A 26,290-nucleotide genomic window follows, 5' to 3' on the forward strand; every position below is an offset into this window, starting at 1 on the left:
TCGATTCCTGCCGTGGCCATGTGTGTGTGGAGTTTGCATGTTCTTCCCTGTGCTGGGTACTCCGGTTTCCTCCCCCAGTCCAAAGACTGCCGTAGTATGGTAGGCTGATTGGCATGTCCAAAGTGTCCATAGTATATGAACGGGTGTGTGAATGTGTATGTGAGTGTGCCCTACGATGGACTGGCACCCCGTCCAGAGTGTACCCCGCCCCATGCTCCCTAAGCTCCAGGTTCCCTGTGAACCAGTAGGATAAGTGGTGTAGAAAACGGATGGGTAGATGGATATATAATGTGTAACCTACACTTCTGCAGTAATAACTAAAAATTTTGATAAACCTTTTATTCTGACATACCGAGAAGCTTAAAATAATGGTTTTATCTTGTCTTCAGTTGGCAGAAATGGGTTTATGCACATTTAATACTTGCCCTTCAGCTGTATTAATTTGTGCATGCAATTGCAGTTCCCGAAGTGAATTTTAGGCATAGTAAATTATATTGCACCCCAATTTACATGTTCATTAACACAAACAGGCAAAATAGGGAAAAACTGCTATTTTGCGTGTTTGAAATATGCAATCCTACCTAAGCTCAGTTTTTGTTTTGTTTATTTGAACAAATCAGGACCTAAGAGTTTTTCGATACTCATCAGCCACTTCAAAAATACACCTGTACCCCTGCACATTCATGCACTTGTCCAATCTGCCAATCATGTAGCAGTAGTGCAATGCAGATACAGGTCAAGAGCTTCAGATAATGCTCACAACAAACATCCGAATAGGAAAAGTGTGATCTCTGTGACTTCAACTGTGGCATGGTTGTTGGTGCCAGTTGGCCTTATTTATCTGTACATTTTACACAGAATGGTGCAAAACAAAACAAAACAAAACAAAAAAAATCAGTGAGCTGCATTTCTGCTGGCGGAAACGCCTTGTTGTTGAGAGAGGTCAGAGGAGAATGGCCAGACTAGTTTGAGCTGACAGGAAGCCTATAGTGACCCAAACAGCCACTCTTTATAACTGTATTTAGCAGAAAAGCATCTCAGAACACACAACACGTGACTTTCAGGGGGATGAGCTAAAGCAGCTGAAGAAAACTTTGGGTTCCACTATTGCATGCCAAGAACAGGAATCTGAGACTACAGTGAGCACAGGCTCACCAAAACTGGACAGTTGAAGATTGGAAAAAGACCAGGCAACATCTATTTGTCCAGTAAGATTACTGTATATTGACACATATGAATGTCACACTTCTGATTTAACTAATCAAAGTCAATAAAACCCAATATCTAATATTAATTACTTAAAATTAGCTAAGATCGCATGCATACAAAAATCACAATTAATCACAGTTGAAATATGATGAATGAGTGAATGAGGGTACAGTGTAATTATGAGCCAGTGCAACTAATCCTATATGTTCAGAGAGAAGATCACACTGAGATATATGTGTGGGGTGTGTAGGTACTGTATGTCTGGTTTGAGATGATCAAAGGGTATGAAGTTCAGCTCACACATGAAAGCAGCACCCAATCACAGTACAGAAGATAAAACCAGTCCCTCCCATACCCTGGTCACATAAGTTTTAATTGGCAACCTGGACTGACCAATCGATCACTCCTATAGCAAGGACACCAATTAACTCGCCTGCACCCAACAGAGCAGAGACAAACAAAACCAATTAATTCAGAACATCCACACACACACACCTATAGGTAACAGACCCTGCCGACAGTCCTGGGGATACACAGTAAACACCAATACTTTTACCTGGTTATTTGGCAGCTCAGAACATGGAGGTCAGAGGACAAAACAGTGAAATGTATTCATTACAGTATATTTAAAGCTTAACTCCCCTGTGGAGTACTTTTCTTTTACCATGTTAAGCTGTATGACCAGGATTTTAATTCTCTCACATTCTTTATCTCTGATTGACAAGGCACATGACAATCCTGCTGTATCATCTCACTTGCTCTCTCTCTCTCTCTGTATCTCTCTCTCACGCTCACTCTCGCTCCTGGGTGCCGTATTGTTGCTCGTATCAGTAGCACTCCTCTGTTGACCTTGCTCTAATACACTCTTGAATGTTATCTATTGTGGCCACTCAATGGCTGTTCTTGTCTCAGAAAATACAGGGTCGGGATTTTTATTAATCGAGTACAGCCTCTGGGGCTGAGCGAGAGAGAGAGAGGGAGAGAGAAAGAGAGAGAGAGAGAGAGAGAGAGAGAGAGTTGGTAGCAAGGCACAAGGCTGTAAATCCTTTACATTCTAGAGCAACCTTAATAAAAGCTTGGGAAAAAATATGATAAAGTAAGTGGTGTGTAACAAAACAATTAGTTATTAAATACAAGTCTGTGATTTTCCAGAGGAATCATGCAGTATGAGTTCTGTTTACATTACATATAACTTCAAAAATGAGAGTGAGAGGGCGGGAGAGGGAGACCGCGAGAGAGTGAGGGGACGGGAGAGGGAGACCACGAGAGAGTGAGAGGGTGAGAGGGAGAGAGTGAAAGAGTGAGAGGACGGGAGAGGGAGACCGCGAGAGAGTGAGAGGGCAGGAGAGGGAGACTGCGAGAGAGTGAGGGGACGGGAGAGGGAGACCATGAGAGAATGAGAGGGTGAGTGGGAGAGAGTGAAAGAGTGAGAGGACGGGAGAGGGAGACCACGAGAGAGTGAGAGGGTGGGAGAGTGAGAGAGTGAGAGGGTGGGAAAGGGAGAACGCGAGAGAGTGAGAGGGTGGGAGAGTGAGAGAGTGAGAGGGTGGGAGAGGGAGACCACGGGAGAGTGAGAGAGTGAGAGGGCTGGAGACTGAGACCGCGAGAGTGAGAGGGTGGGAGAGTGAGAGAGTGAGAGGGTGGGAGAGGGAGACCGCGGGAGAGTGAGAGGGAGACCACGAGAGAGTGAGAGGGTGGCGGAATGAGAGAGTGGGAGAGGGAGAGAGTGACAGGGTGTGAGAGGGAGACCGTGAGAGAGTGAGAGGGCAGGAGAGGGAGAGAGTGAGAGGGTGGGCGAGGGAGACCGTGAGAAAGTGAGAGGGCAGGAGAGGGAGACCGCAAGAGGGTGGGAGAGGGAGACCGTGAGAAAGTGAGAGGGCGGGAGAGGGAGAGAGTGAGAGGGCAGGAGAGGGAGAGAGTGAGAGGGCGGGAGAGGGAGACTGCGAGAGAGTGAGAGGTAAATTAGTAATAATGCTAAACACTACAAGGTGGGGTGTAATTCAAACTTCTTTATTAAATAATTCCTGTGAGAGAGTTAGAGGGTGGGAGAGTGAGAGAGCGGGAGAGGGAGACCGCTAGAGAGGGAGGGAGTGAGAGGGCTGGAGAGGGAGCCTGTGAGAGAGTGAGAGGGCGGGAGAGTGAGAGGGCAGGAGAGGGAGACCGCGAGAGAGTGAGAGGGCGGGAGAGGGAGACTGTAAGAGTGAGAGGGCGGGAGAGAGAGACCGCGAGAGAGTGAGAGGGAGACCACGAGAGAGTGAGAGGGCGGGAGAGGGAGACAGCGCGAGAGAGTGAGACCGCGAGAGAGTGAGAGGGCGGGAGAGGGAGAGAGTGAGAGGGCGGGAGAGGGAGACCGCGAGAGAGTGAGAGGTAAATTAGTAATAATGCTAAACACTACAAGGTGGGGTGTAATTCAAACTTCTTTATTAAATAATTCCTCACCAATCATAATCAAGAGTAGCAACTGTTCAGTCTGTAAACATACAGTACACTGCCGCTCTCTCTTCACCAACTCTAACAGACAGCGTATTCCCCTCATTTAAACTCACGGTTGCCAGATATAACTAGAAAAGTCAATTCCTTTTTTCATGTTTTGATTTAATACCACAGAAAACCAATATTATCAGCAGACATGGCAACACTGATCTAATAGGAACAGTAGGAAAAGTAGAGGTGCACCCATACCTAAATTTCTCAGCCGAGATAAACGATTATTCAGAGTGATATCGGCCGATACCTATCATTCTGCATTTTATACCTTCTTTTAAATTAATAATAATTAATTCCACAATTCTGAAAGAAATGCAAATAAAAATTTATTCTCTTCATTTCAACAAGTTGTTTCACAGTAACTGGTCTCATAAACACAAAACACATTACTCTAATTAACACATGAACTAAATTCTGAAGATTAAAAGTAAGATTATTAATTTATGGAATGTTATTAATTCATATTAACATTGACTGAATTCTAAAAATCCTCCTGTTAGTCTCACATTCACTCTCCACAAACAAAAGCATTTCTACTTCATCACTGAACATCAAACTGGTAATATATAATATCAACTTCTTTATATATTAACATTAACTGGATATGAAATACACCACTCTACAAATATTTTTTTCTGTGCTATATATACTTTTTTGTCAACTCATCTTCATTTAAATTTTTCAACAGTGTACTGGCCCTTTAATTAATTGAGCGAACAGCTCAAGCAATGCGGCAAAAATTTTTAGACTCGATGCCAAAACTCCCGCTTCACTGCTGCAGCATCCGGTGTAAAATTTTATCAGTGCAGAGATTACAGAGCTTACAGACTGCAGTTTTGTCGTCATTCCACACATCTTTACATACAGCATTATTGGCCGATACATCGGTGCATCTCTAAAAAAAAATTTAATAAAAAAAAGCTAATAAAATGTAAAGACAGAAAATGTGCTTAGTTATAAATAAATAATTTAATATTAAAAAATTGATATTATAATAAATTAATAAAATATAAATAAAATGAGAAATGAAATGTTTAATTACTCTGGGTTGCATTTAATATCAATTTGACATTAAGCTTAGTTCACTATTTCCTTAGAAAGCTATTAGCCTTTTTTTTCCCTAATATGGATCATTTTTGTGTTAGTCTACTTTTAATTAGGACTCTTTATTGTTTAAGAAATTTAATTTCTTATATACTCATTCGCTCACTTTCTTACTCACTCGCTCACTTTTGCTAATTCACTACCTCACATATCCATCACTCACTCACTTGCTCCCACATATACACTCACTCATTCACTCACTCTCACCTACTCACTCTCCCTTTCTCACTCATTCTTTCGCTCACCCTCTCACTCATTCATTCACTTATGATCTCTCCCTCCCTTTCTCACCCATTCACTCCCTCACTCTTTCACGCACTCATTCACTTTTTCCATTCATTCACTCACTCACACACTGTCACTTACTCAATGACTCTCTCACTCACTAAGCCACTCACTCACTCATCCAGTGTCTCCAGGCAAAAAAAAAAAAAAAAATATATATATATATATATATAGCCATTGGCTCCTAAACCCAAAATATTTAGGCACCAAATCAAATTTTCAGGAGCCAAAATATAGTGATGTCATAAGACATATGATATCATTGTTAAACGGCTACCTCACACTGCCTTTTCTTTCCCCTCTGTACTGTCTGCCTTTGTTTACTCTGCCTCCCATAGTTTACACAACGTATTCTTTACATACACAATATGTGCAATGTTCAGTATATCATATTGAATCATATTACCATAAATACTTAAATGTCCAGTCATTTGTTTCTTTTTTTCTTTTTTTTATTCAACTATGTACAATTAGTTGTTTCCTGCTTATTCAGGCTCAGAGTCCGTATCTTCCACCACCACCACCAGTCATTTCAATGACTGAAAATGTGTTCTAAGGGGAATTCAGAACAAGGAAAACTCGTTTTAACCGTATTTCATTTTGAGGAAAGTTGGATTTAAAGGGAATCAGAAAAAGACGTTAATAAAACATATTGGGATTCCAAAATAAGGAGATAAGTAGGCGTAACCTACAGATAAGACCGTGTAAAAAGGGCATTGAATCTGTGCATAGATTCAGATCACTTTTGGGACGTCTCACAAGGGGATCTCATGTTATTTTTTAACAATAAACTGGATTTTTGCTTCTCTCATCTATCTTGTTTGTGGTTTCATTTTGATCAGTAAATTGAGGATTATTGTATTGACTAACTAGAGGAAATTCAGCAACCTAGTCGTTTTAGATGTGACATCAATGTCCTTGGCCAACCAGTGTAGTTAGGTCTGCGCCTTCTTTTGCTTGTAGACAACCAGCGCTTCACACTGGGCTCTGGGTCAAACTGGTTAAGTGAGGGGCCCTCTGTACTGATCCTCACTAAGTCTTCCAGTGTTTTAACACATAAGGAACTGTGCACTTTTGACTTTGTTCTATTCTGTTCTGAGAATCCTCTTTCGCACTGAGCTGCAAATATGGGAAGAACCAGCATAATTTCAACTAAGTGGAGAATGTTCTTAAAATCTGTGCAGAATGTCTCCTTCCTTAGCATCACTTTCCATAACACGGTGTATGTCTTATCCATGAACTGACCTTTCACTAATGTCTTCAGCATTCTCCATTCCCTTTGCACAGCTGTAACATCACATCCACTGTTTGTCAAGAGTTCTCTGTACCAATTCACTAATGTGTGAACCTGCTCCTCGCCAAAGGTAACAACATCTTCTGGAAATGCGTCATGACAGAGCACTGAAAATGACCTGATGACCTCTGATCCCTTTGCATGTCCTTTCTCTGTAACATTCACCAGCATGTTTCCGAATCTTCTCTCTAGTTCTTTTACAGTAATATCAACTGTTTAAATGGTCTTGTCGGGATGGGAGCCACAGGGACGGGAGAAGAAGACTCGACTCGCTGCGCTTAGCTGTCATCATCTGTAAAAGATTGCACACCGATTGAAACGGGCTGGGATGACTCAAATGTCACTTGAGAACTTTCACTGGTCGAGTTGGTCTAAACATCGTCAGCATCTGATGTAGCGGAGGCAGGGTTTGGACGGGCAGGGAATGAGAAAAAGTCTGATATTTTTCGCTTGTGCATTTCGTTTTCTTGTCAGCTGGCTAACGTTAGTTAACTACGCAGTTAGCTAGCCCACATATAACGGATACATTCAAATTCCAACAAACTAAACCACATCAAACTAAATTAAACACCTTTAATAAAGTTAACACTTCCAACTTTTTAACGCGATAAACATGACGTTAAACCTGTTTCTGTTCATCTATACAGCCGACGCTTCAACCACTGCAGGACAAGAGTGCAGAGTTTATTTATTGGAAGCCATACAGGAGTGCACGCGATAGGGCAGGTAGATGCAGGCACAAGAGGAGATGAGAGTTCAGTAGCCTAAAACAACAAGACGTATGGTAATTTCCATTTAATTTGTTTTTAAATTTTGTTTGTGGGTAACGGTGGCCACTGGTGATTGCCAGAAAAAACATGGTCGCAAAATTAAAAAGTCAGTCACATTGGCGACCATTATAGTCGCCATCTGGAGCCCTGGTCTCACTTACCCACTCACTCACTTATTCGCTCATATACAAGAGGTTCATCTGATATAACGCCACTATCTGTTGCTGTTCTTGAATTATTGTTGCAATTCTTGAAACTATGTATGAATAGAGAAAGACAGAGAGAGATAGTGTAGAGAAAATGCATGAATGAGTTCTACAAGTGGACGTAATGAGTTTGGATGTGTGTGTCAGTATGATTGTTTTGGTGTGCACCCATGTGCGGGCTTGAAGACATTACATCATGTGAACTGTCTAATAGTTGAAGAGGACTGATCATCAGAGTACAGCTTTCTCCACAATCTACAGTCTCTCTGAATACATTAACTACAGAGCTCCAGCCACAGTGCTGCAGTCTTGCTTTACAACATGAACGCTCTACTGCCCCCTAGTGCTTTGCTTTATACGTCATTAACAGCTGACCAGCATCATGTATAGTTGTCCAGCAGCAAACAGTAAAAAGCACAACAAAGTTATCAGCAATGTTGGAGGGCACACACGTCCAACATTAGCTACAACTAACCATCTAACACTAACCACTATGCATTCCTGAGTCAAGATATAAGAATGAAATCACAAGTACAATTATATTTTGATTTTATTATATGAATTTAAAGAGATGATCCTTTAAAAGAAAAAAAATCTGTATTATTATCTGTATTAACATAAACATTGTGTAATCAAAGATTTGTATAGATATGCAAACATGACTATAGCATTATATTAAAAACTTTGTAGGCTGCATTTGGGGCACTAGATAGCAACCGATAACATGGAGAAGCAATGAGACAGTAAGTAAAGGGATGTACACACACACACGCACACACACATTTCATTACTTGCAAGAAGGCCGATATCCCCGATGGCACACAACCTAATGACTTCCAACAAGACTTTTCATTTTCTTACAACGATGCGCTCCGCTTCTTTATTAAATTAAGCATGCTGCTGTTTGTCTTCCCCTCCCACTTACTATACCACTCTCTCTCCATCCTCCCTCCATCCTCTCTTGGAATCTGCTTTAATGACGCTGCCACATTCCACACGCATCCACCTCATCATTTAACCTTGTGTTTCTCTCTTACGGACTATGATCCGCTGTAACCTATCATGATTTATCAGAAAAATAAAAACAACATGCAGGTTGTCTTTTGTTTATTTCCTAGATTAAAGATAAACAGTCAGAATTAGTATTCCACGCGAAAGCTTGTTCAAAGGCTTGCTGTGCAACAGTGACTCTGGCGTTTGAAGTGGCTTTAAAATATCGAGTTCATTAAACTTCAAAGAAGCACGCGATGAATACATCACCAATACGACACGTCGTGGTCCCCCCTGGTGAGTCCTTATACACCAAGACGCACAACACACACAACAAACAAACACGCACACACCAACACGTTTGCACAACACACACAAATTTAGGTTACACATTCTGTTTGAAATTCATGTCATGTATCTGGAGCGACCCGAGAGAGAGGCGTGCGCATTTACGACGTACTGCATTCATCCTAGATGCTATCCAGAGATATGGCATTATATATTCAGCCACTTCAAGAAAAACGGCTCTGAACCAGTATTTTAAAGGAATACTCCACACTTTTCAACCTAATATCTATCTACAGCACCTGTACTACAGTATGTGTGATTGCTGCGAACTAGGCTTGTGCGACCTGAATTCTTCCCTGCTCAGGATTTGCCGTTTAAAAAAAAATCATGATAAATGCTTTAATCGTACACAACCGATAGACTAAAAGAAGACAAGAAAACGAACAATTCTAGTAATAACAGCAGGGGAAATTGTGAAAATGGGGGACTTTTGATTCTGCTGTAATAAATACAAAAACATAAATAAATAAAAAAATAATTTCTGATCTGTAGTCCTTTTACAAATTGGTCCACATGGCCAACATTTTCTCTGTTAATCTGCTGCTCAAAGTGTTAGAACTCATCTGTGTGTCGACCGGCACAGGAAAAAACCCCAGCATATTTAATCACTTTCTGTAAGCATATTATCACCAATAATACTTTTTGTCATGTCAAGCCAGATTTATTTGTAAAGCATATTTCAAAACAATAAATGTTGTACAAAAGCTCAAATACAGTCCGTCAAGGTAATAAAACTAAGTTGATAAACAACTGAGTTGATAAAACAAACTGTACTACAAAAATGTACAGTAGTGCTTGAAAGTTTGTGAACCCTTAAAATTTTTCTATATATCTAAATAAATATGATCCAAAACATCATCAGATTTTCACACAAGTCCTAAAAGTAGACCCACAGATCCCAATTAAACAACTGAGACAAAATTATTATACTTGGTCAATGATTTGTTGAGGAAAATGATCCATTATTACATATCTGTGAGTGGTAAAAGTATGTGAACCTCTAGGATTAGCAGTTCATTTGAAGGTGAAATTAGAGTCAGGTGTTTTCAATCAATGGGATGACGACCAGGTGTGAGTGAGCGCCCTGTTTTATTTAAAGAACAGGGATCTATCAGAGTCTGATCTTCACAATACACATTTGTGGAAGTTTCCAGCATGAGTTTCCTCCCCCAGTCCAAACGCATGCGTTGTAGGCTGATTGGCATCTCTAAATTGTCCGTAGTGTGTGATTGTGCCCTGTGATGAGTTGGCACTCTGTCCAGCGTGTCCCCCGCCTTGTGCCCCGAGTTCCCTGCGATATGCTCCAGGCTCCCCCGTGACCCTGTGTAGGATAAGCGGTATGGAATATGGATGGATGGATTGATCCAGTTTTGGTATGATGTTCTTCCATGTCTAAGCCACCCTAAAAACTCTCTCATTAGAGTGCTGTAATTTAAAGTTTTAAGGATTCAAATGTTTATTGATGGAATTCTACTCTCATGCTGCAATCCATTGTACTCGTAACTTCGAAAAACCTGAACTTCGACATACATAAATACAATGGAATGGTCATTTAACTCGGAAACATAACTAGCCAAGTTCTAGGACATAAAAAAACCTGACGGCACAACAATATGGCACACAGTCAACTGTAAACAGAATTCCCTTTGCATTATTTTCTTCTAGATAAAACTTGATTTTACTTGATCTGTAGCTTCTCTGTCATGAACAGGTGTTTACCAGCTTTGTTGGTTTAGATTTGTAATGTAATTCCTCTGATTTCAGTCCAAATAAAACCATTGTAACATCACCTTTTTGAGCAGAACAAGAGAGTTAACCTGCTTTATACGACATGAAACTGTGTTTTGAGAACTTTTCTCAGAATAGGGAGCTGTGTTGAAATCCTGGTACTGTTTGTAGTAATCACACATATTCTACAGGTGTGGTAGAGAGAGTTTAAGTTGAAAAACAATGGAGGATTATTTAAAGGTGAGCAGGAAAATGCAGACTTGTTTTACTCTCCATGACTAAGGTGCCCCTTCTGATTGATGAAGACAACTGCAAGCTATTAATCAGCTTGGGTATTAATCAGGGTGGTCTGTGCGTGTTCATGTGTGTGTGTGTGCACGGTATTCATTATTTCTCCATATGAGCACCTGGAATGTAATGCCATGGTGCTCATACTACCACCCATCATAAATCTTTATAAAGCAGTTTGAAGAACTGTGAGAACTGTGTTTGGAGAACTGTGTAGGATTTTCACAGTTATGCTTCTTATGAAAAATCGCACAAATCCATTCAGATGGTTGCACCGACGCACAAGAAGACAAGTCGAGGACGATTCGTGAACAAGCGAGACGGTGAATGAAAGCACAGCATCACTTTGTATTCAGCACATCCATCTGAAAGAATTGTTTTTTTAAGCAAGCTGACAGCTTTCATTTCACTCATCTGCCATGCAGTACCATGAAGCACTTCATCCTGCACGATCCTCACTTCATTCTGCACCCTACAACCTGTCGGTGAATTACAGCTATCCTCTGAACATCAGCAGCACACTGACACAGAGCCGCAGCATTGTGGGAAATGAGGGAGGGAGGGAGGGGGAGAGAGAGAGAGAGAGAGAGAGAAATACAAGGCGAGTGAGCAGGGAGAGTAATAAATGTCATAGTCAGACTCTGCAGTATTAAATAACCTGGACCTTTGTCCAGACAGACGCTGAGCTTATCACCCACTGGAGACACTGCAAGGTCCCCCCCCACAGTTTTGGCAAGTACTCCAGCTGAGTGTTTGATATCATTTTCTGGTGTGGTGTCACGCTCAACATTCACATAGTCTTCATGAGACCACTGCAACGTTTCAGGAAGAAATAATTTATGAAGAAACAGACAGAGACAGACAGAGAGAGAGAGAGAGAGTGGGAGAGAGTTAGAGAAAGAGTGGGAGAGAGGGGGGGGGGGAGAGAGAGGGGGGGAGGGAGAGAGAGAGAGCAAGAGAGCGAGAGAGAGAGCGAAAGTCATTGATTCTGCTGTAATTAAAGCTCTCCTGTAAACTGCTGTAACCCTGGTACACACCCTGCCAAAATCATAGAGAAAAGAAAAGAAAAGAAAAAGAATAGAAGAAAAAAATATTCCTCACATTTCTCACAGATCGAGTCAATCTTTAGTAATAAGGAGCTAAAATTTTTGGCTTTGTTTCTCACTGGATAACTGATGTACAGTCATGCAATTGCATGATAGAAAACAGTACATGACCTTTACATTCCAGCTTAATATAAGTACAGAATTTGTACAGCACTAATTAATATGACTTAAGGAGCAAAAAATGACTGTGTCTTGTTCAACTTGAACAATAGGGTAAAGCTCACACTCCAAAACTGAATTTACAACCCCAATTCCAAAAATGTTGGGACACTGTGTAAAATGTAAATAAAACAGAATGCAATGATTTGCAAATCCCATAAACCCATATGTTACTCATAATAGAACACAGAAAACATATCAAATGTTTAAACTGAGTATGTACCATTTTAAGAAAAAAAAAAGAGGAATTTTGAATTTGATGGCTGCAAACACGTCTCAAAAAATTTGGGATGGGGCAACAAAAGTCTGGGAAAGTAAGTGTTACTAAAAAGAAACAGATGGAGGTTAATTGGCAACAGGTCAGTAACATGATTGGCTATAAAAAGAGTATCTTAGAGAGGCAGAGTCTTTCAGAAGTAAAGATGGGCACAGATGGACAACTTCAGAATAATGTTCCTCAACGTAAAATTAAGAAGAGTGAATATCTCATCATCTATAGTACATATCATGAAAAGATTCATAGAATCTGGAGAAATCTCTGTGTTCAAGGGACAAGGGTGAAAATCAATACTGCATGTCTGATCTTCGGCTCTCAGGCAGAACTGCATTAAAAACAGGCATGATTCTGTAATGGAAATCACTGCATGGGCTCAGAAACACCTCCAGAACTCATTGTCTGTGAACACAGTTCACCGTGCCATCCACAAATGCTGGTTAAAGCTCCATCATACAAAGAAGAAGCCATATGTGAGCATGATCCAGAAACACCACCGTCTTCTCTGGGCCAAAGCTCATTTAAAATGGACTGAGGCAAAGTGGAAAACTGTTCTGTTGTCAGACAAATCGAAATTTGAAAATCTTTCTGGAAATCATGGACGCTATGTCCTCTAAACTAAAGAGGACTAAAGAGGAGAGGGACCATCCTGATTTTTATCAGCACTCAGTTTAAAAGCCTGCATCTCTGATAGTATGGGGGTGAATTAGTGCCTATGGAATGGGCAGCTTGCACATCTGGAAAGGTACCATCAATGGGTATATCAAAGCATCATCACAAGACCATTTAGCTTGACTGATGGCAAACCAATGGGTCACAATGAATCCAATAAATAAATAACAGCAATCTTCCTATGACAATCCATAACATACACAAGACATATGAATGAAGATGAAGAAACATTCAGTCCACTAGGTTGTAATGATCGTCAACAGAAAATCCAGCTTCACAATAAATAAATTTAGTACGGTGGTGTTATTATTATTTTGATGACTAGGGAAGATCCATAGCTATAGATCTATGACTACAAACCTCAAATCAGAAATACAGTGGTTCGATAAAATAAAACGTGACCAAAGGTTTTGAACCCTGTCTCCGAATAGAACTGTGATGTTCATTAATGCATAAAGTTAAAAGTACCTGTGTCCTAGTGCAGCATGTCTATTAAAAACCACATGGGCAGGTGAAGAACATATACCCAGTTAGTTGAACTGCAATTCATTCAGCAACCTTCTCTCTCCCGTTCACGGTTGTAACCAAAAGCTTCCGTGTGCTGGAGGTTTATTCACAATAATAAAGTCCACAATCCATACTCACAGTAGTAAATCAGGTCAAAACATGATCAAGGAAAAACACAGACACAAAGAGAAAATCCAAGAGAGTAGGTCCGGATACACATGAAGCAAAACTACAGATCAGGCTCAGAAATTATACACATAAAACTGGAGGCAAGTCTTCGCAGTGTGCATGAATGTGAATTGTCCTTATTCTCCACCTAATGCATTGTGAAACTTTCTGTACCATATGTGATGCTCAGGTCTGTGAGCATCAGGTAAAGGGGAATTTAATGGCTGACCGGTGATCTGTCAGTCACCACAACAACCCTGAGGCATTGCCGTCAGCAACTGTGACCCCGCGCTACTTGAGGGCACATTTTCATTCCTCACACCATACCTATACCCACTGTGCTGTCACTTTCTATTGACGCATTCATTCAATAACATCACCAATTTCACCTCAGCTAAACTGACTCCGAACCCTGCTTAAATCCTCCATTTGGAATTTCACTTCAACCCTTTCAGCATGAAGTATTACAAAATCTACAAAAAATAAAATTAAATATACAATGCATGATAATCATCTCTGCATGAATGACATGATAATCCTAATAAAATTAAACAATGGAAAAAAAAAGAAGAAAATTTGAACATGACATATTGGTCATATCTGGTAATATGACAGTGACGACCATGCCTCTGAACACAATTATAAACCATAATAAACATCTTTGTTGAATAATAAATTATTTAATATATGTTATTCAATGCCCAGTAAACTATTAAATCATTTTAAGAGCATCTCTATACCTGTATAGCATCATAAAGAATGCACAGGCCTATGAATATGCATGATATGCAAATTATAAACGACAGCATGGAATCTAAAGCCAAACCAGAGATAACTGTTTACTGAAATGGGAAAATGAGTGATGTATCAGTACAGTTAGTTCAGTTATTATATTCCAGTGATGGACATTGCTCACTGCTTCTGTATTGTATTTTATTGTGGGGCACATTAGCACACAGACAGACAGCTAGTTAAATGCTGTCATAGATAAATAATCAAAGGCAGGTTAAAGTGATTATTTCTCTTATACCACAGCAAATTGCTGACAACAATTATTTATTTATTTTAAAAAATAACAAATTTTTTCCTAATTACAATTACCTAATGTTTTGGAAAGTCTGTGAAACATTTTAGTCCCTGCTAGTCCCTAATGTACAGTAGCGGCTGTAAATAGTTGTTCCTCCCCAGCCTCTCTCTCTCTTGAAGATAATAAAACAAATGAAAATACAGTTTGTCATGTTACCAAGGAAGTATAAAGATCTCTGTCCTGAAGCCTCTGTCATTTTTGGAAACTTCAAGCTACAGCTTGACCTCTGACTGTTACAAAGCCCACACCATAAAAATGCAAAATAAACCTTACACCATACCACACATATATTAAATCCATTTATGTTCAGAGTCCACCGTACAAGCCCCTGTGTAAGTTGTTACTATAGAAACGATAGCGTATTTTATTACAAGCACATTAATTTAAACCTGCGATTTGCCAGCACTCCTTTTGAGCCATGAAGTTTATAGAAAGTTAATCAACACTTTATGACCAATCAGAATCGAAAATTAAACAGAGCTTCTGTAAGGAACAAAACATGGGGTGTGCTGTTATAGCAGAATAACCAACACAGGAGTTATGTCATAGCAGCTATAAAAAGTCTTTTAAGTGTTAAAAAATTAAAATGACAAATATATATATATATATATATATATATATATATATATATATATATATATATATATATATATATATTGTCCTGAAGACTCTTCTGTGGTGGAAAACTTACAGACTGTTACAAAGCACTGATGCCCAATACTCATTCCATAAACGTTTAATAAATGCCTACTAACATGAATCTGCATGTCATAAATGATCACATGTTTTTCTTTGTTAAATAAGATGTTTTTTAATCCGTTCATTATCAGACTTGGATTAGAATATTGGAGCTTCTGCCATATAAGTGCCTGTGAATCAGTTGTTACTATAGAAATGATAACAAATGAGGATAAGCTCATTAATATATACATTACAGTAATATTTAAAAAAAATCTCAGCCCATTATATAAACATCTCATTAGCTCATCTCAGTAAATAAACTTTAATATAAACATCTCATTATCTCATCTCAGCATATAAACATTAATATAATCATATCATTTCAATTACTGCTTGAACTACTATAAGAGCTGTGCTCTTACAAAATTAATCCACGCCTTCAGATTAAAAAAATTAAACAACGCTTTGCTGGTATATAAGTGTAGTATAAGTTTTACCCAGGCACTGATTTATGTCATCTAAAAAAGACTTCTTCAGCCAGAAGAGAACCAATTTTTAATAATTCTGAGTTTCTGAGAACTGTGCAACACTGCCTTAGGAACAATATGGCTTTTGCTAGATCCCACTGTGCCTATAAGTCAGTGCTAAGTCTCCCCACGTTCATCATTTACTTTATGAAAACCTCATCTACGAAAAACAAAAAGCAGTTTTATTGCAACAGCAGCATCAGGTAAACACAGCAAGGGAAGAGCGCAATAACTCAGTATCAATAAAGCAATAAATCTATGGCATTCTGTTGCACACTCCTTTCATTGTATTGTGACTCAGAAAAGGTCTTGGATCTGCAGTGTAATTGGAGCGTATTGTAAGCAGCGATGTACACTATGATACCATTTGAACGGGGTGAAAACAGATTTTAATAACAGCCAACAAGGCCTGAGGGAGAAACAGTGCACATACACACACACAGTGAGAAGATGTACAATATGCTTCAACGGAAGCAGGAACTTCATTCAATTGTCTGTGGTATCTGCAAAAGGAGACAATTGATCAAGTAAGAATCACTGCCATATAGATTTTGTGAACACATTTGTGAACAAACAGAAGCGCAGAAAGGATATGCAACTGCTTTCTGGTATCAGTTGTATTAGGACCGGATGTCATCTAATGAAGTAGTTTGGATTGAATTATAAAACATATTTTTAAAAATCCTCATGAAATATTGAAATAGTTTTTTGCAGCTTTGAAGACATGCAGTTCCCTTTCAAAGGGAACTCAACATTGCATGAGCTTCATGCTGTGGGAAGCACCCTTACACGTGACCAGTATCTGAAGCTTGTATAACATCATGCCTAGTTATAGGCCTGCCGTGATCAGGTGACATGGCAATTAAGCGCGTTGCGGGATATAAAAACTGCACCTGAGAACCACGCCTTCAGTCTTATTATCTTCAGCGAGATGGCATGTCGGTCATTTGTGTTATGCTCAAAAAAAAGCCTCTTCATTTCTCCTCTATCTTTAAAAAAAAAATAAGAAAAATATCTTTTCTGTCCCTTTAAAAAAAAGAGAGAGAGAGAGAGAAAAGTATGAGTGAGAGAGAATTCAGGAAGTGTGTCACGCCTTGCTCCCGTTTCCTCACGGGGGCACGGACACACTGTCTGTGTGAAGTGTCTAGTGGTGGAGCACGCCAGGGCAGCCCTCGAGAGGTCTGACTGTTTATCGTGCATTGTGAACACCTTAGAGTAAGGCAGCTCCGCTCGCGGCTCGCTCTCTTCTTGGCCAAAAGGAGTGTTGTTTCAGAGCCTCGCAGATCTGGGCCAGCCGCTGAAAAAAACCCTCTCTGACTTCAAGAAGCCGGTGGGGAGGGGTGGGGGGGTGGTTGCACCAAAAATGGAGAGCAGCTCTCAGGCATATAAATAGCTGCTTTAAGTGATTCCTAAGGCAGTTGAAAAACTTAATCTAGACTGGCCCAGGGAAGAGGAAGTGGCTCATAGAAGGCTGGACAAGCGCTTTGTCCCCAGTGAAAGTAAATCTCCCTCACACTGCAGAAAACTCCCATTTTCTCCAGTAATGCATGATGAAATAATATCACGCTTCTGGGGAAAACCATACACTAGCCGTATTTATAACCCCGCAACGTCGGATTATTCGGCCATCGTGGGGAATGAACGGCACAGCTATTTAGCTAGGCCGAAAGTGGAGGAGGCGCTTGTGAGCCACCTCTCTCCATCGATGACAGGGTCAGCTTTGCCATCCAAGCCATGAAATGCCACCTCGGCGTTGGTGGGAAAGGCCTATGTCTCGCTTGTGGGCTACTGCATACAATGTCAGTGTTACAGGCCTACCAAGCAAACCTGCTGAATGAGCTCGATATATGGTGGCATTCAGCCAGTTCCTTCCCCGTCGTGTCGAGTTCACCCGGGCACCCACAAGTGGAGCCCGGGCCAGCGCTAGTGCGAGGGAGGCACAGAACGGCAGCCCGCCTCCCACCATGGACCATTACTATTACTACCATTACTACTGTAGGGCCTTCTAAGGCTGTCCCAAGTTTTCAATCTTCTCTGGTCAGCGAGCTGTCACAGGGCAACGAAAATCTGATGCTTTCCCTCCAACAGAATGTGGTAGAGTTAACATTACTAAAAGACCATCTGGCAGTGTGGAAACTACTGCCAAATGTGTCTCCATGGGGTCTGTCTACCATAGAAAAGGGTTACCAGGTCCAGTTCAGAGCTCGACCCCCCTGGTTCAGACGTGTGCTCACCACAGTAGTCAGCACAGAGCAGAGCCCGACGTTAGGCAGGAAGGAAGATCCCTCTTGGACAAAGGAGTCATAGAACTGAGGGAGGTTTTTACAGTCATTATTTCCTGGTTGAACCTCAAGAAAAGTATGCTTTCTCCCGTGCAGAGGACAACTTTTCTAGGGATTATGTGGGATTCTACGACAATAAGGGCGTTTCTATCCCCAACATGGGTAGGGTCCATCCTATCAACACTGAGCAAGATAAAGCTGGAGACTAGGAGATCGTCACTACATTGTTTCCTCCTTCCTCTCCTCACACCCTTCTCTCTCTGTGTCAAGATCACTTTAAACACACCTAAGGTCTATATGCATTACATAACATGTTTTAATGCGAATAAGATGTTGACCATACATGTTTGCTATATTATACAAAAGGTCTCAGTGCAACTGGAAAATATGGTCTCATTCCCTCAACAGCAGTTCAAATAAAAATATTGCACGCCGTTAAAGGCACACCCTCCCAGGGTCCCTCACTCAAATTACCTCCTGTATGTAAATAAGGTACATCCTTCCACAAACATCAAATGGTCATCACAAACGACACCATTTGGTGTCAAACAGAGAGTCAAACAGAATTGGAATGACAAATTTAATAATCTAAATGTATTCACATCACTTCAAAAAGAGAGAAACATGCAGGGATCCTTCTACCACGTCAATGTATACTGTCGTTGGACCAGTGAGTGGACCCCTACACACAATTTGTCATTCCCAACTTGGCTGTCTTTGTATTGCTTGGTATAATCTGACATTAGCTACAATATTAGCTTTCTGCTGTGATGAATACTTTAGAATGTGCCAGAAGGTTTACATCCACCAGCAATTACAGTAGAGTATTGTGTAGACTTGCATTTATTAAATGGACCACGCATGCATGCATGCATGCATAAAGCATTTCTTCTCCAGCACGCCATACTGACACTTCCACTCTGCTCTCTTCTGGTAATAGACAATGGATGTTGATTGACAACAGCAGCTACATTCAGCCTATATTTATCTTGGATGATGACTGGATACAAGATACAACCTTTTAAATCCAAGCTTATCTGTTAGATTGTAGATATAACATCCATCCATCCATTTTCTGTACTGCTTATCCTACACAGGGTCACAGGGAGCCTGGAGCCTACCCCAGGGAACTCGGGGCATGTGGTGGGGAACACCCTGGATGGAATGCCAACCCATCACAGGGCACAATCACACACTCACTCATTCACACACTACGGACAATTTAGAGATGCCAATCAGCCTACAGCGCATGTCTTTGGACTGGGGGAGGAAACCACAGTACCCTGGGGAAACCCCTGAGGCACAAGGAGAACATGCAAACTCCGTGCACGGAGGGCAAAGGCAGAAACTGAACCCCCAGTCCTGGAGGTGCTTTTTCCAGCATCAATCTCTGTCTGTTCTTCTGGGCTTCTTCTTCCATAAAGGTTTCCTACATACTTCACATTTTTCCACTCTGTGAAGCCATAGTGCATTTCGACATATTGAAAACTACCTGCCAAACACATACCCATGCTCAAACACTACAAGCAAAACTAAACGATTGGGACATCGGTCTTACATAAAGTATCACCAATTCATTTTGGCTCACACTGTGTGAATCTGTAGAACATTGTTAGATTGTGTTTTAATGAGCCCAGCCTGTCTGTGCACACGTTCCCATCACGGAACACGTGAGCGCACATATTTGCTCTAAAGGAGACTCAAACCACCACCAGCATGAACCTGAAAGGCTGTTTTTATTTTATTATTTTCCGCCTTGTTCTCAGAGAAGCCATTTGAAGCTAAATTATCAGTGGTGAAAGCACAACAGGACAGCACTTCATTATTTTAGGCTCATGCTGCTTGCATGCATAGTCAAGCGAATTTCTGGTGATCATTATAGAAGCAGCTATGGATGTACCTGGAGTGTGTTTTTGGTTCAGTAATAGCAGGTTTTCTCCTCAGTGCTGGTATGTGCTACGATATGCTAGCTCGCTTTAATAGCATGCTGTCAGAGAGGCCATGTCTCGATCGATGGTTTGCAGAGCTTCTATGAATACTCAACCATGTGCATCACAGAAAAAGAAAAGGCATCTCTGTTCTCATTTAAGGACTTAACGAGGCTCCTCTCGCTGTTTTTCTCTCCCTCTTTCTCTTCATTCTACACCATATACACACACACAACCCCAATTCCAAAAAAGTTGGGACACTGTGTAAAACGTAAATAAAACAGAATGCAATGATTTGCAAATCTCATAACCCCATATGTTATTCACAGTAGAACATAGAAGACATATCACATGTTTAAACTGAGTAAATGTACCATTTTAAGAAAAAACTAAGGTAATTTTTAATTTGATGGCCGCAACACGTCTCAAAAAGGTTGGGACGGGGGCAACATAAGGCTGGAAAAGTAAGTATTACTAAAAAGAAACAGCTGGAGGTTAATTGGCAACAGCATTGGCAAAAATATGCATTATCTTTTTCAGAATGAAGAAAAAGCATGATCTCTGTGACTTTGATCATGGTATGGATACTCCTGGGGATTTTCACACACAACAGTCTCAAGAGTTTACACAGAATGGTGCAAAAAACAAAAAACATCCTGTGAGTGGAGGCTCTGCAGGCTGAAACACCTTATTGATGTGAGAGACCAGAGGAGAATGACCAGACTGGTCTGATCTGACAGGAAGTCTATAGTAGGGCCCAGTCACACCGCACACACTCATATACTATGGACAATTTGGAAATGCCATCAGCCTACAACGCATGTCTTTGGACTAGGGGAGGAAACCCGCAAAGCACAGGGAGAACACGCAAACTCCACTCATGCAGGGCAGAGGCAGGATTCAAACCCCCAACGCTGGAGGTGCGAGGCAAACATGCTAACCCTAAGCCATCGTGCAACAAAAATTTTTAACACAGGCCAAAGGGAGCATAAACAATTTTCATTACCAGGACCAAACAGTAGCTTCTGGCCTATAGGGATGTTTTTGCAACTCAAATCAAATGAGAAGGAACTAATACTGAGCAGTAAAGTGTGTGTGTGTGTGAGAGAGAGAGAGAGAGAGAGAGAGAGAGTGTGTGTTTGTGTTTGTGAGTGTGAGCATTTATGTGTTTTTTAAGACTTGTTTGATTCATGCCCTCCTGGGTATAGCTGGCTCTTAAAAAGCTGCAACCTCAGGTGTTATGCATTAAACTTTTATAGCTTCATAACAGTTGTTGTATTTGCATAAGTAGCATTTTTGTCACCCTGGACTGATTCAGTGGAGACATAATCCAGCACAGACAATGCTATACAAAGAACCCCACATCATGATTCATAAGCCTTACAAACTGACCACCATGCAGCATGCAGTAGGCTGTGCCTCAGCATGTGTATTGCAGATTCCCTATTCTATCCCTCCATCCATCCATCCATCCATTTTCTGTACCGCTTATCCTACACAGGGTTGTGGGGAGCATGGAGCCTATCCCAGGGAACAATCGCGCACACATTCACACACCATGGCCAATTTGGGAATGCCAATCAGCCTACAACCCATGTCTTTGGACTGGGGGAGGAAACTGGAGTACCCGTAGGAAACCCCAGAGGCACGGGGAGAACATGCAAACATGGGATTTAAACCCCCACCCCAGAGTACTAACTTCCTCCATCCTTAAACACTTTAAATATGTTTATATTGAAATATTGAGTGGTGCTACTTGGTTGGCTGTTGCTGTATTTCCATTACACCCATGTCAAGTTAGTGGTTGTCTGCCATGCAGATGTCACACACAGACAGTACTAGCACACGAATGTTTAATACGAGAACAAAATACAATGGTCTCAAACATAAGTGATGATAGTCAAGTTGAGCATTGAACTCAAAGTTCCAGAATGCAATGCAGCCTTGCGACACATCTGCGCTGAGATAATTCAACTCAGTTAGATAATGATCTATGAGATGACTAGCATGATGGCGTTGATGTGCCAATTTCATTAGCATGAAAGTTGAAGCTTTAGAACCTTATGTGTTTAATCAGAGTGAGCAGATGAGGAAGCGAGAGAGCTGGACAGCATAAACGATTAAAGCGCTGCTGCATCGATCTCTCAAGTGAGAGATGAAGCACGGAGTCATTTCTACTGGCGCAACTAAGAGCAGGTAAACAAACAGCATCATGGATGATGTAAGAACAACATTTCAACTCATTATAAAAATGAATATGTAAGCCGCTCGGGATGTTTCCATTAAGTTTGAACTTGTTATGTGTGTTATGACAGTAGATTGTAGGTTCTCAGGTTATGCTTTGATGGTTAGTTCTTGTTTCTGCCTCTCTATAATAAATAAATCCTACTCCAATTCCCAGGTTGACCATATGACCTCTCCATGTGGAACGCTCTGGATAAGGGCATCTGCCAAATGCCATAAATGTAAATGTAAGTGCTAATACAAAGCCAAAAATAAACAATGACTACAGTACAAAAGAGAGCAGCTCATTTATGCATTTCAAGAACCTAATCAGTAGTTACTCATAAACTAGCCCCTTTAGAGTCCTTTAACTTGCTGGCAGTCATCAGACTTTCACTGCATTTCACTCTGAGTTCTTTTGACAGCTGCTAGGCACCGCTAGATTTAAAAAATACTAAATAAATAAATAAATAAATAAAAAGTACTCTCTGGAGAGCCATTCATACAGCATGTGGTAAAAATCAATGGCAGGTTATTCAGGCTTAAAGGGTATGACTAGCATCCGCAGACTGACCTTTATTTGCTACACATAGGCTTGTGTGCCTGTCAATGGGCTTTGGACCTAAGCACACATTCCCTGAGCAGTTAGCCTTCTAAATAAGAACTCACAGCAGTTACTGACAACACAGAGGCTTAAAAGTTACCTGATGGGTCAGAATCGATGCCACGCTCTGATTTTCTTTGCTGTGGAATATTGAGGTGGAATGTATCGCGGCATTTGTTTAAAGCAGGCAACTTTTGTCCCAAGTCTGCAGTGGCAGTGACAAGGATGAAAGACAGACAGCTCAAAAGCATGCTAAACTAGCAGTCAGCCTTCTTAAAGCCTGATCCAAGGAAAGAATTTCATGCAACGCGAAACTGGTCTGAAAATTGAGGCTGATGTTTGAGTTCCTCAGGCGGTGTAACCCTAGTGACAACTCACAGGCTTGCGTATGCGACCTTTGGAGTACAAAGTCATATTAAGCTACGCTAAGGTTAGGATAATGATGATGACGCTTCTAGTTATCTCCATTAGGGTAGGCTGTTTAGTCATTCTAAAGTTAGCCATGTGCAGATGCCTGCAAGACCACAGTGTTCATCAAATACACAGTACTCATGCTGATACACACACACACACACACACACACACTCACACAATGGTGGGAGAGAGACTGACTACAGCACAGACACTTCTGAGTGTACTATGGGGTGGATAAAAGTTAAGGATAATGCAGACACTACTGCTAAGGGATAATATTTTCAAGAGGTTATGTTTTAAATAATCCGACAACCCTTTCAGAGGGAACTCTCAGAGCACCAGGCAAAACAAGATGACAGGCTGTGACAGCTGAAAAAACACATCCTGTGTATGACAAACCTTTTACCGTAGCGTCTACTGCTGTTAGCTTCATGACAGGAGTGCCAGTGTGGAGCGTCTCAAATCATGCTGAAAATGTCAAATAATACGCTTTGACAAAATGTTGAGCATCACTGGTTTTGCAAATCACTTAAAATGTTAGAAGTTTGGGTTCTTGATGACAGTAGCATTGCCTTCATGTGAGGTCTGTTTTGCATGCACTCTTGTCGTAGTAGATCACTGCCTAGCGTGATAGACAACTTTGTAGGATAAGTCTGATTTTCCCCTCAAATGTTCACACAGGAACTCACACTTTCTGTCTGTCTATTCTACAATCAGTGGTAAGTCAGTGTGCCAGTACATAGAGCAGTGTGTTACCACCCTGAGGTTGATCATTTTCCAAATACTATAAACCAGAACTTCTCAACCTTTTGAACTAAAGCCCCCAACAAGCCTCCCCTATCATGTGATTCCCCCCCCATATTGGAGGAGACCAGGTATAATGATTATCTATTCTATATAAAATCTATCTATCTACCTATATATCTATCTATCTATCTATCTATCTATCTATCTATATATATATATATATATATATATATATATATATATATATATATATATAACCTAATCTATAATCTGTTTTGATAGATAGATAGATAGATATTCTTTCTTTTGTACTTTTTTAAATTATTTGTACAACTTTATGACTTTTATAAAACTATATAACGGACAGGTATGGAACATGAATGATCAAAAATGTTTCTGAACACTATAACTACATTGAACAAGAGAACTAGGCTGTAATAACGTGGACTATTTTACATGTAAAACATTCCATTCGTCTTACGTTCTACAAACATTCGCATACGAATGATGTAAATTGGGACGAAGGGCACGTCTCGTTATCCATGACATTGTTAAATCAATCAGTGGGACACTGATTTGGAAAGTTGCTCAGGTTTGTCCAAAAAGTCACTAGATTTGTTACTAGGTACTCTTTTTTTGTTGCTAAAAAGTCGCTAAAGGGATCTGAAAAGTCTCCAAGTTGGCAACACTGGTCTGCACTGACAGCTAGATAAAAGGCAGGCTAAGCTCCACCTCTCCCCAGCAAAAACAAAACACAGAGGGAGAGGGAACGCAGAGTTTTTCATTTATGCACATTCTATTTGAAAAGCAATAAAATACACCAAGAACCCAAATGATGCCCTGTCTGTGTTTTTTTTCTAAAAACAATTTGCGCCCCCCTTCCTATCTCACCCCGGGTTGAGAACCACTGCTATAAAGCACACCCTGCACTTCGTCAACAATTACAATTTATAATTTGGTCGCATAATTTTTTCACGTCATGTTTTATTCATTTATAGTAACATTTAATGTTCATCTGCCAGATGTGTTTACGTTACATAGCCCTAGTCCTTGATCTTGTGTGTTCTATAATTAAAAAAAAAGACTCTGTGCCTACATCCGTCTCCAAACTATCTGTGAGATAATCCATAAGTAAGTTCCTGATATCACTTAAATTACCGTATAAACTCTGGCTCTCTGACCAGCCACTCTATTTTCTCTCTCTTTCTTCAAGTTAAAGAAACAAAAACAAATGCAGCTTATCATGTTATTGAGAAATAGGGAAGTGTAAAGTGCTCTGTCCTGAAAACTCTCCTGTGGCAGAAAATATATGATATATATAATAATATACAATATAAGTATAATCTCTTACCTTTACAACATACTCACAGCTGAAACTCCTTTCATAAATATTTTTTTAAAATTATATAATAATCTCCTTACACATGATTTGCCTTTGTAAATGTTATTAACCAAGCTAAAATATGGTACCTAGCATAATTTATGCCAAATGTATGACAGCTAGTTAGCTATGTGCATTAATAACCACTGACATTAATTAAGAATGTAGCCACAAGCAACGGCAAAAAAAAAAAAAAAACATGTGAATGTTATTTAATGTTTTGTTTTAATCTTGCATTAATTGTCTAAAGATATGGAGCGTGTCCACACCGTGTTGCTGCAGTACAATTATAATACACACATTCCCATACAGTTTGGGTGCCTTGAACACAAACGCTAATACTCTTGAGTGCCAGTTCCAAACAGCCAAAAAGCCCGTCTTTAAGTACACTCAAAAGTGTGTAGGAGCTCTTCTCAGGAGACACTGCTGACACTGGGGTCAGAATGAACTCATCATTTCTGTCCCCTGAGCGCCATTCCCATAATCCTCTCTATCCTGCTGCTGCCCTGCTCCCACACCTGCCGCCAACTCATCTCCTGAGATGGGGGGGCTAACATATTGGCAAATTAGGTTGTTACTCCTGCCAAGAGTTACACACACCACCTATACCAACTCCAGAGAACAGCACAGCCAGTTACTGAACCCAGCAATGTCTTTAGCCACATTCATCACACAAGAAGTATTGGAACTATACTGTTACAAACGAAATAAACAACCTTCTGCAGTTTTAAAAAAAAGTGTTCTAAGACTTTGGACCCATTTCTTTTTGTCAGTCCTGAGGATTGCCTTCACTGCATAGTTTCATGTTTTTATTGATACAA

At 40.5% G+C, this 26,290-nt stretch overlaps 1 protein-coding gene across 1 annotated transcript in view; it reads right to left on the reverse strand.

Moving 5' to 3' along the window:
* The window catches only part of dab1a (DAB adaptor protein 1a), a 378,524-nt gene that overhangs the window by 58,746 nt on the left and 293,488 nt on the right, over nucleotides 1-26,290 (reverse strand). The window lies entirely within an intron of this gene.

The sequence above is a fragment of the Ictalurus furcatus genome, chromosome 25 (assembly GCF_023375685.1).
Source record: "Ictalurus furcatus strain D&B chromosome 25, Billie_1.0, whole genome shotgun sequence".
In the NCBI taxonomy this organism is placed as follows: domain Eukaryota; kingdom Metazoa; phylum Chordata; class Actinopteri; order Siluriformes; family Ictaluridae; genus Ictalurus; species Ictalurus furcatus.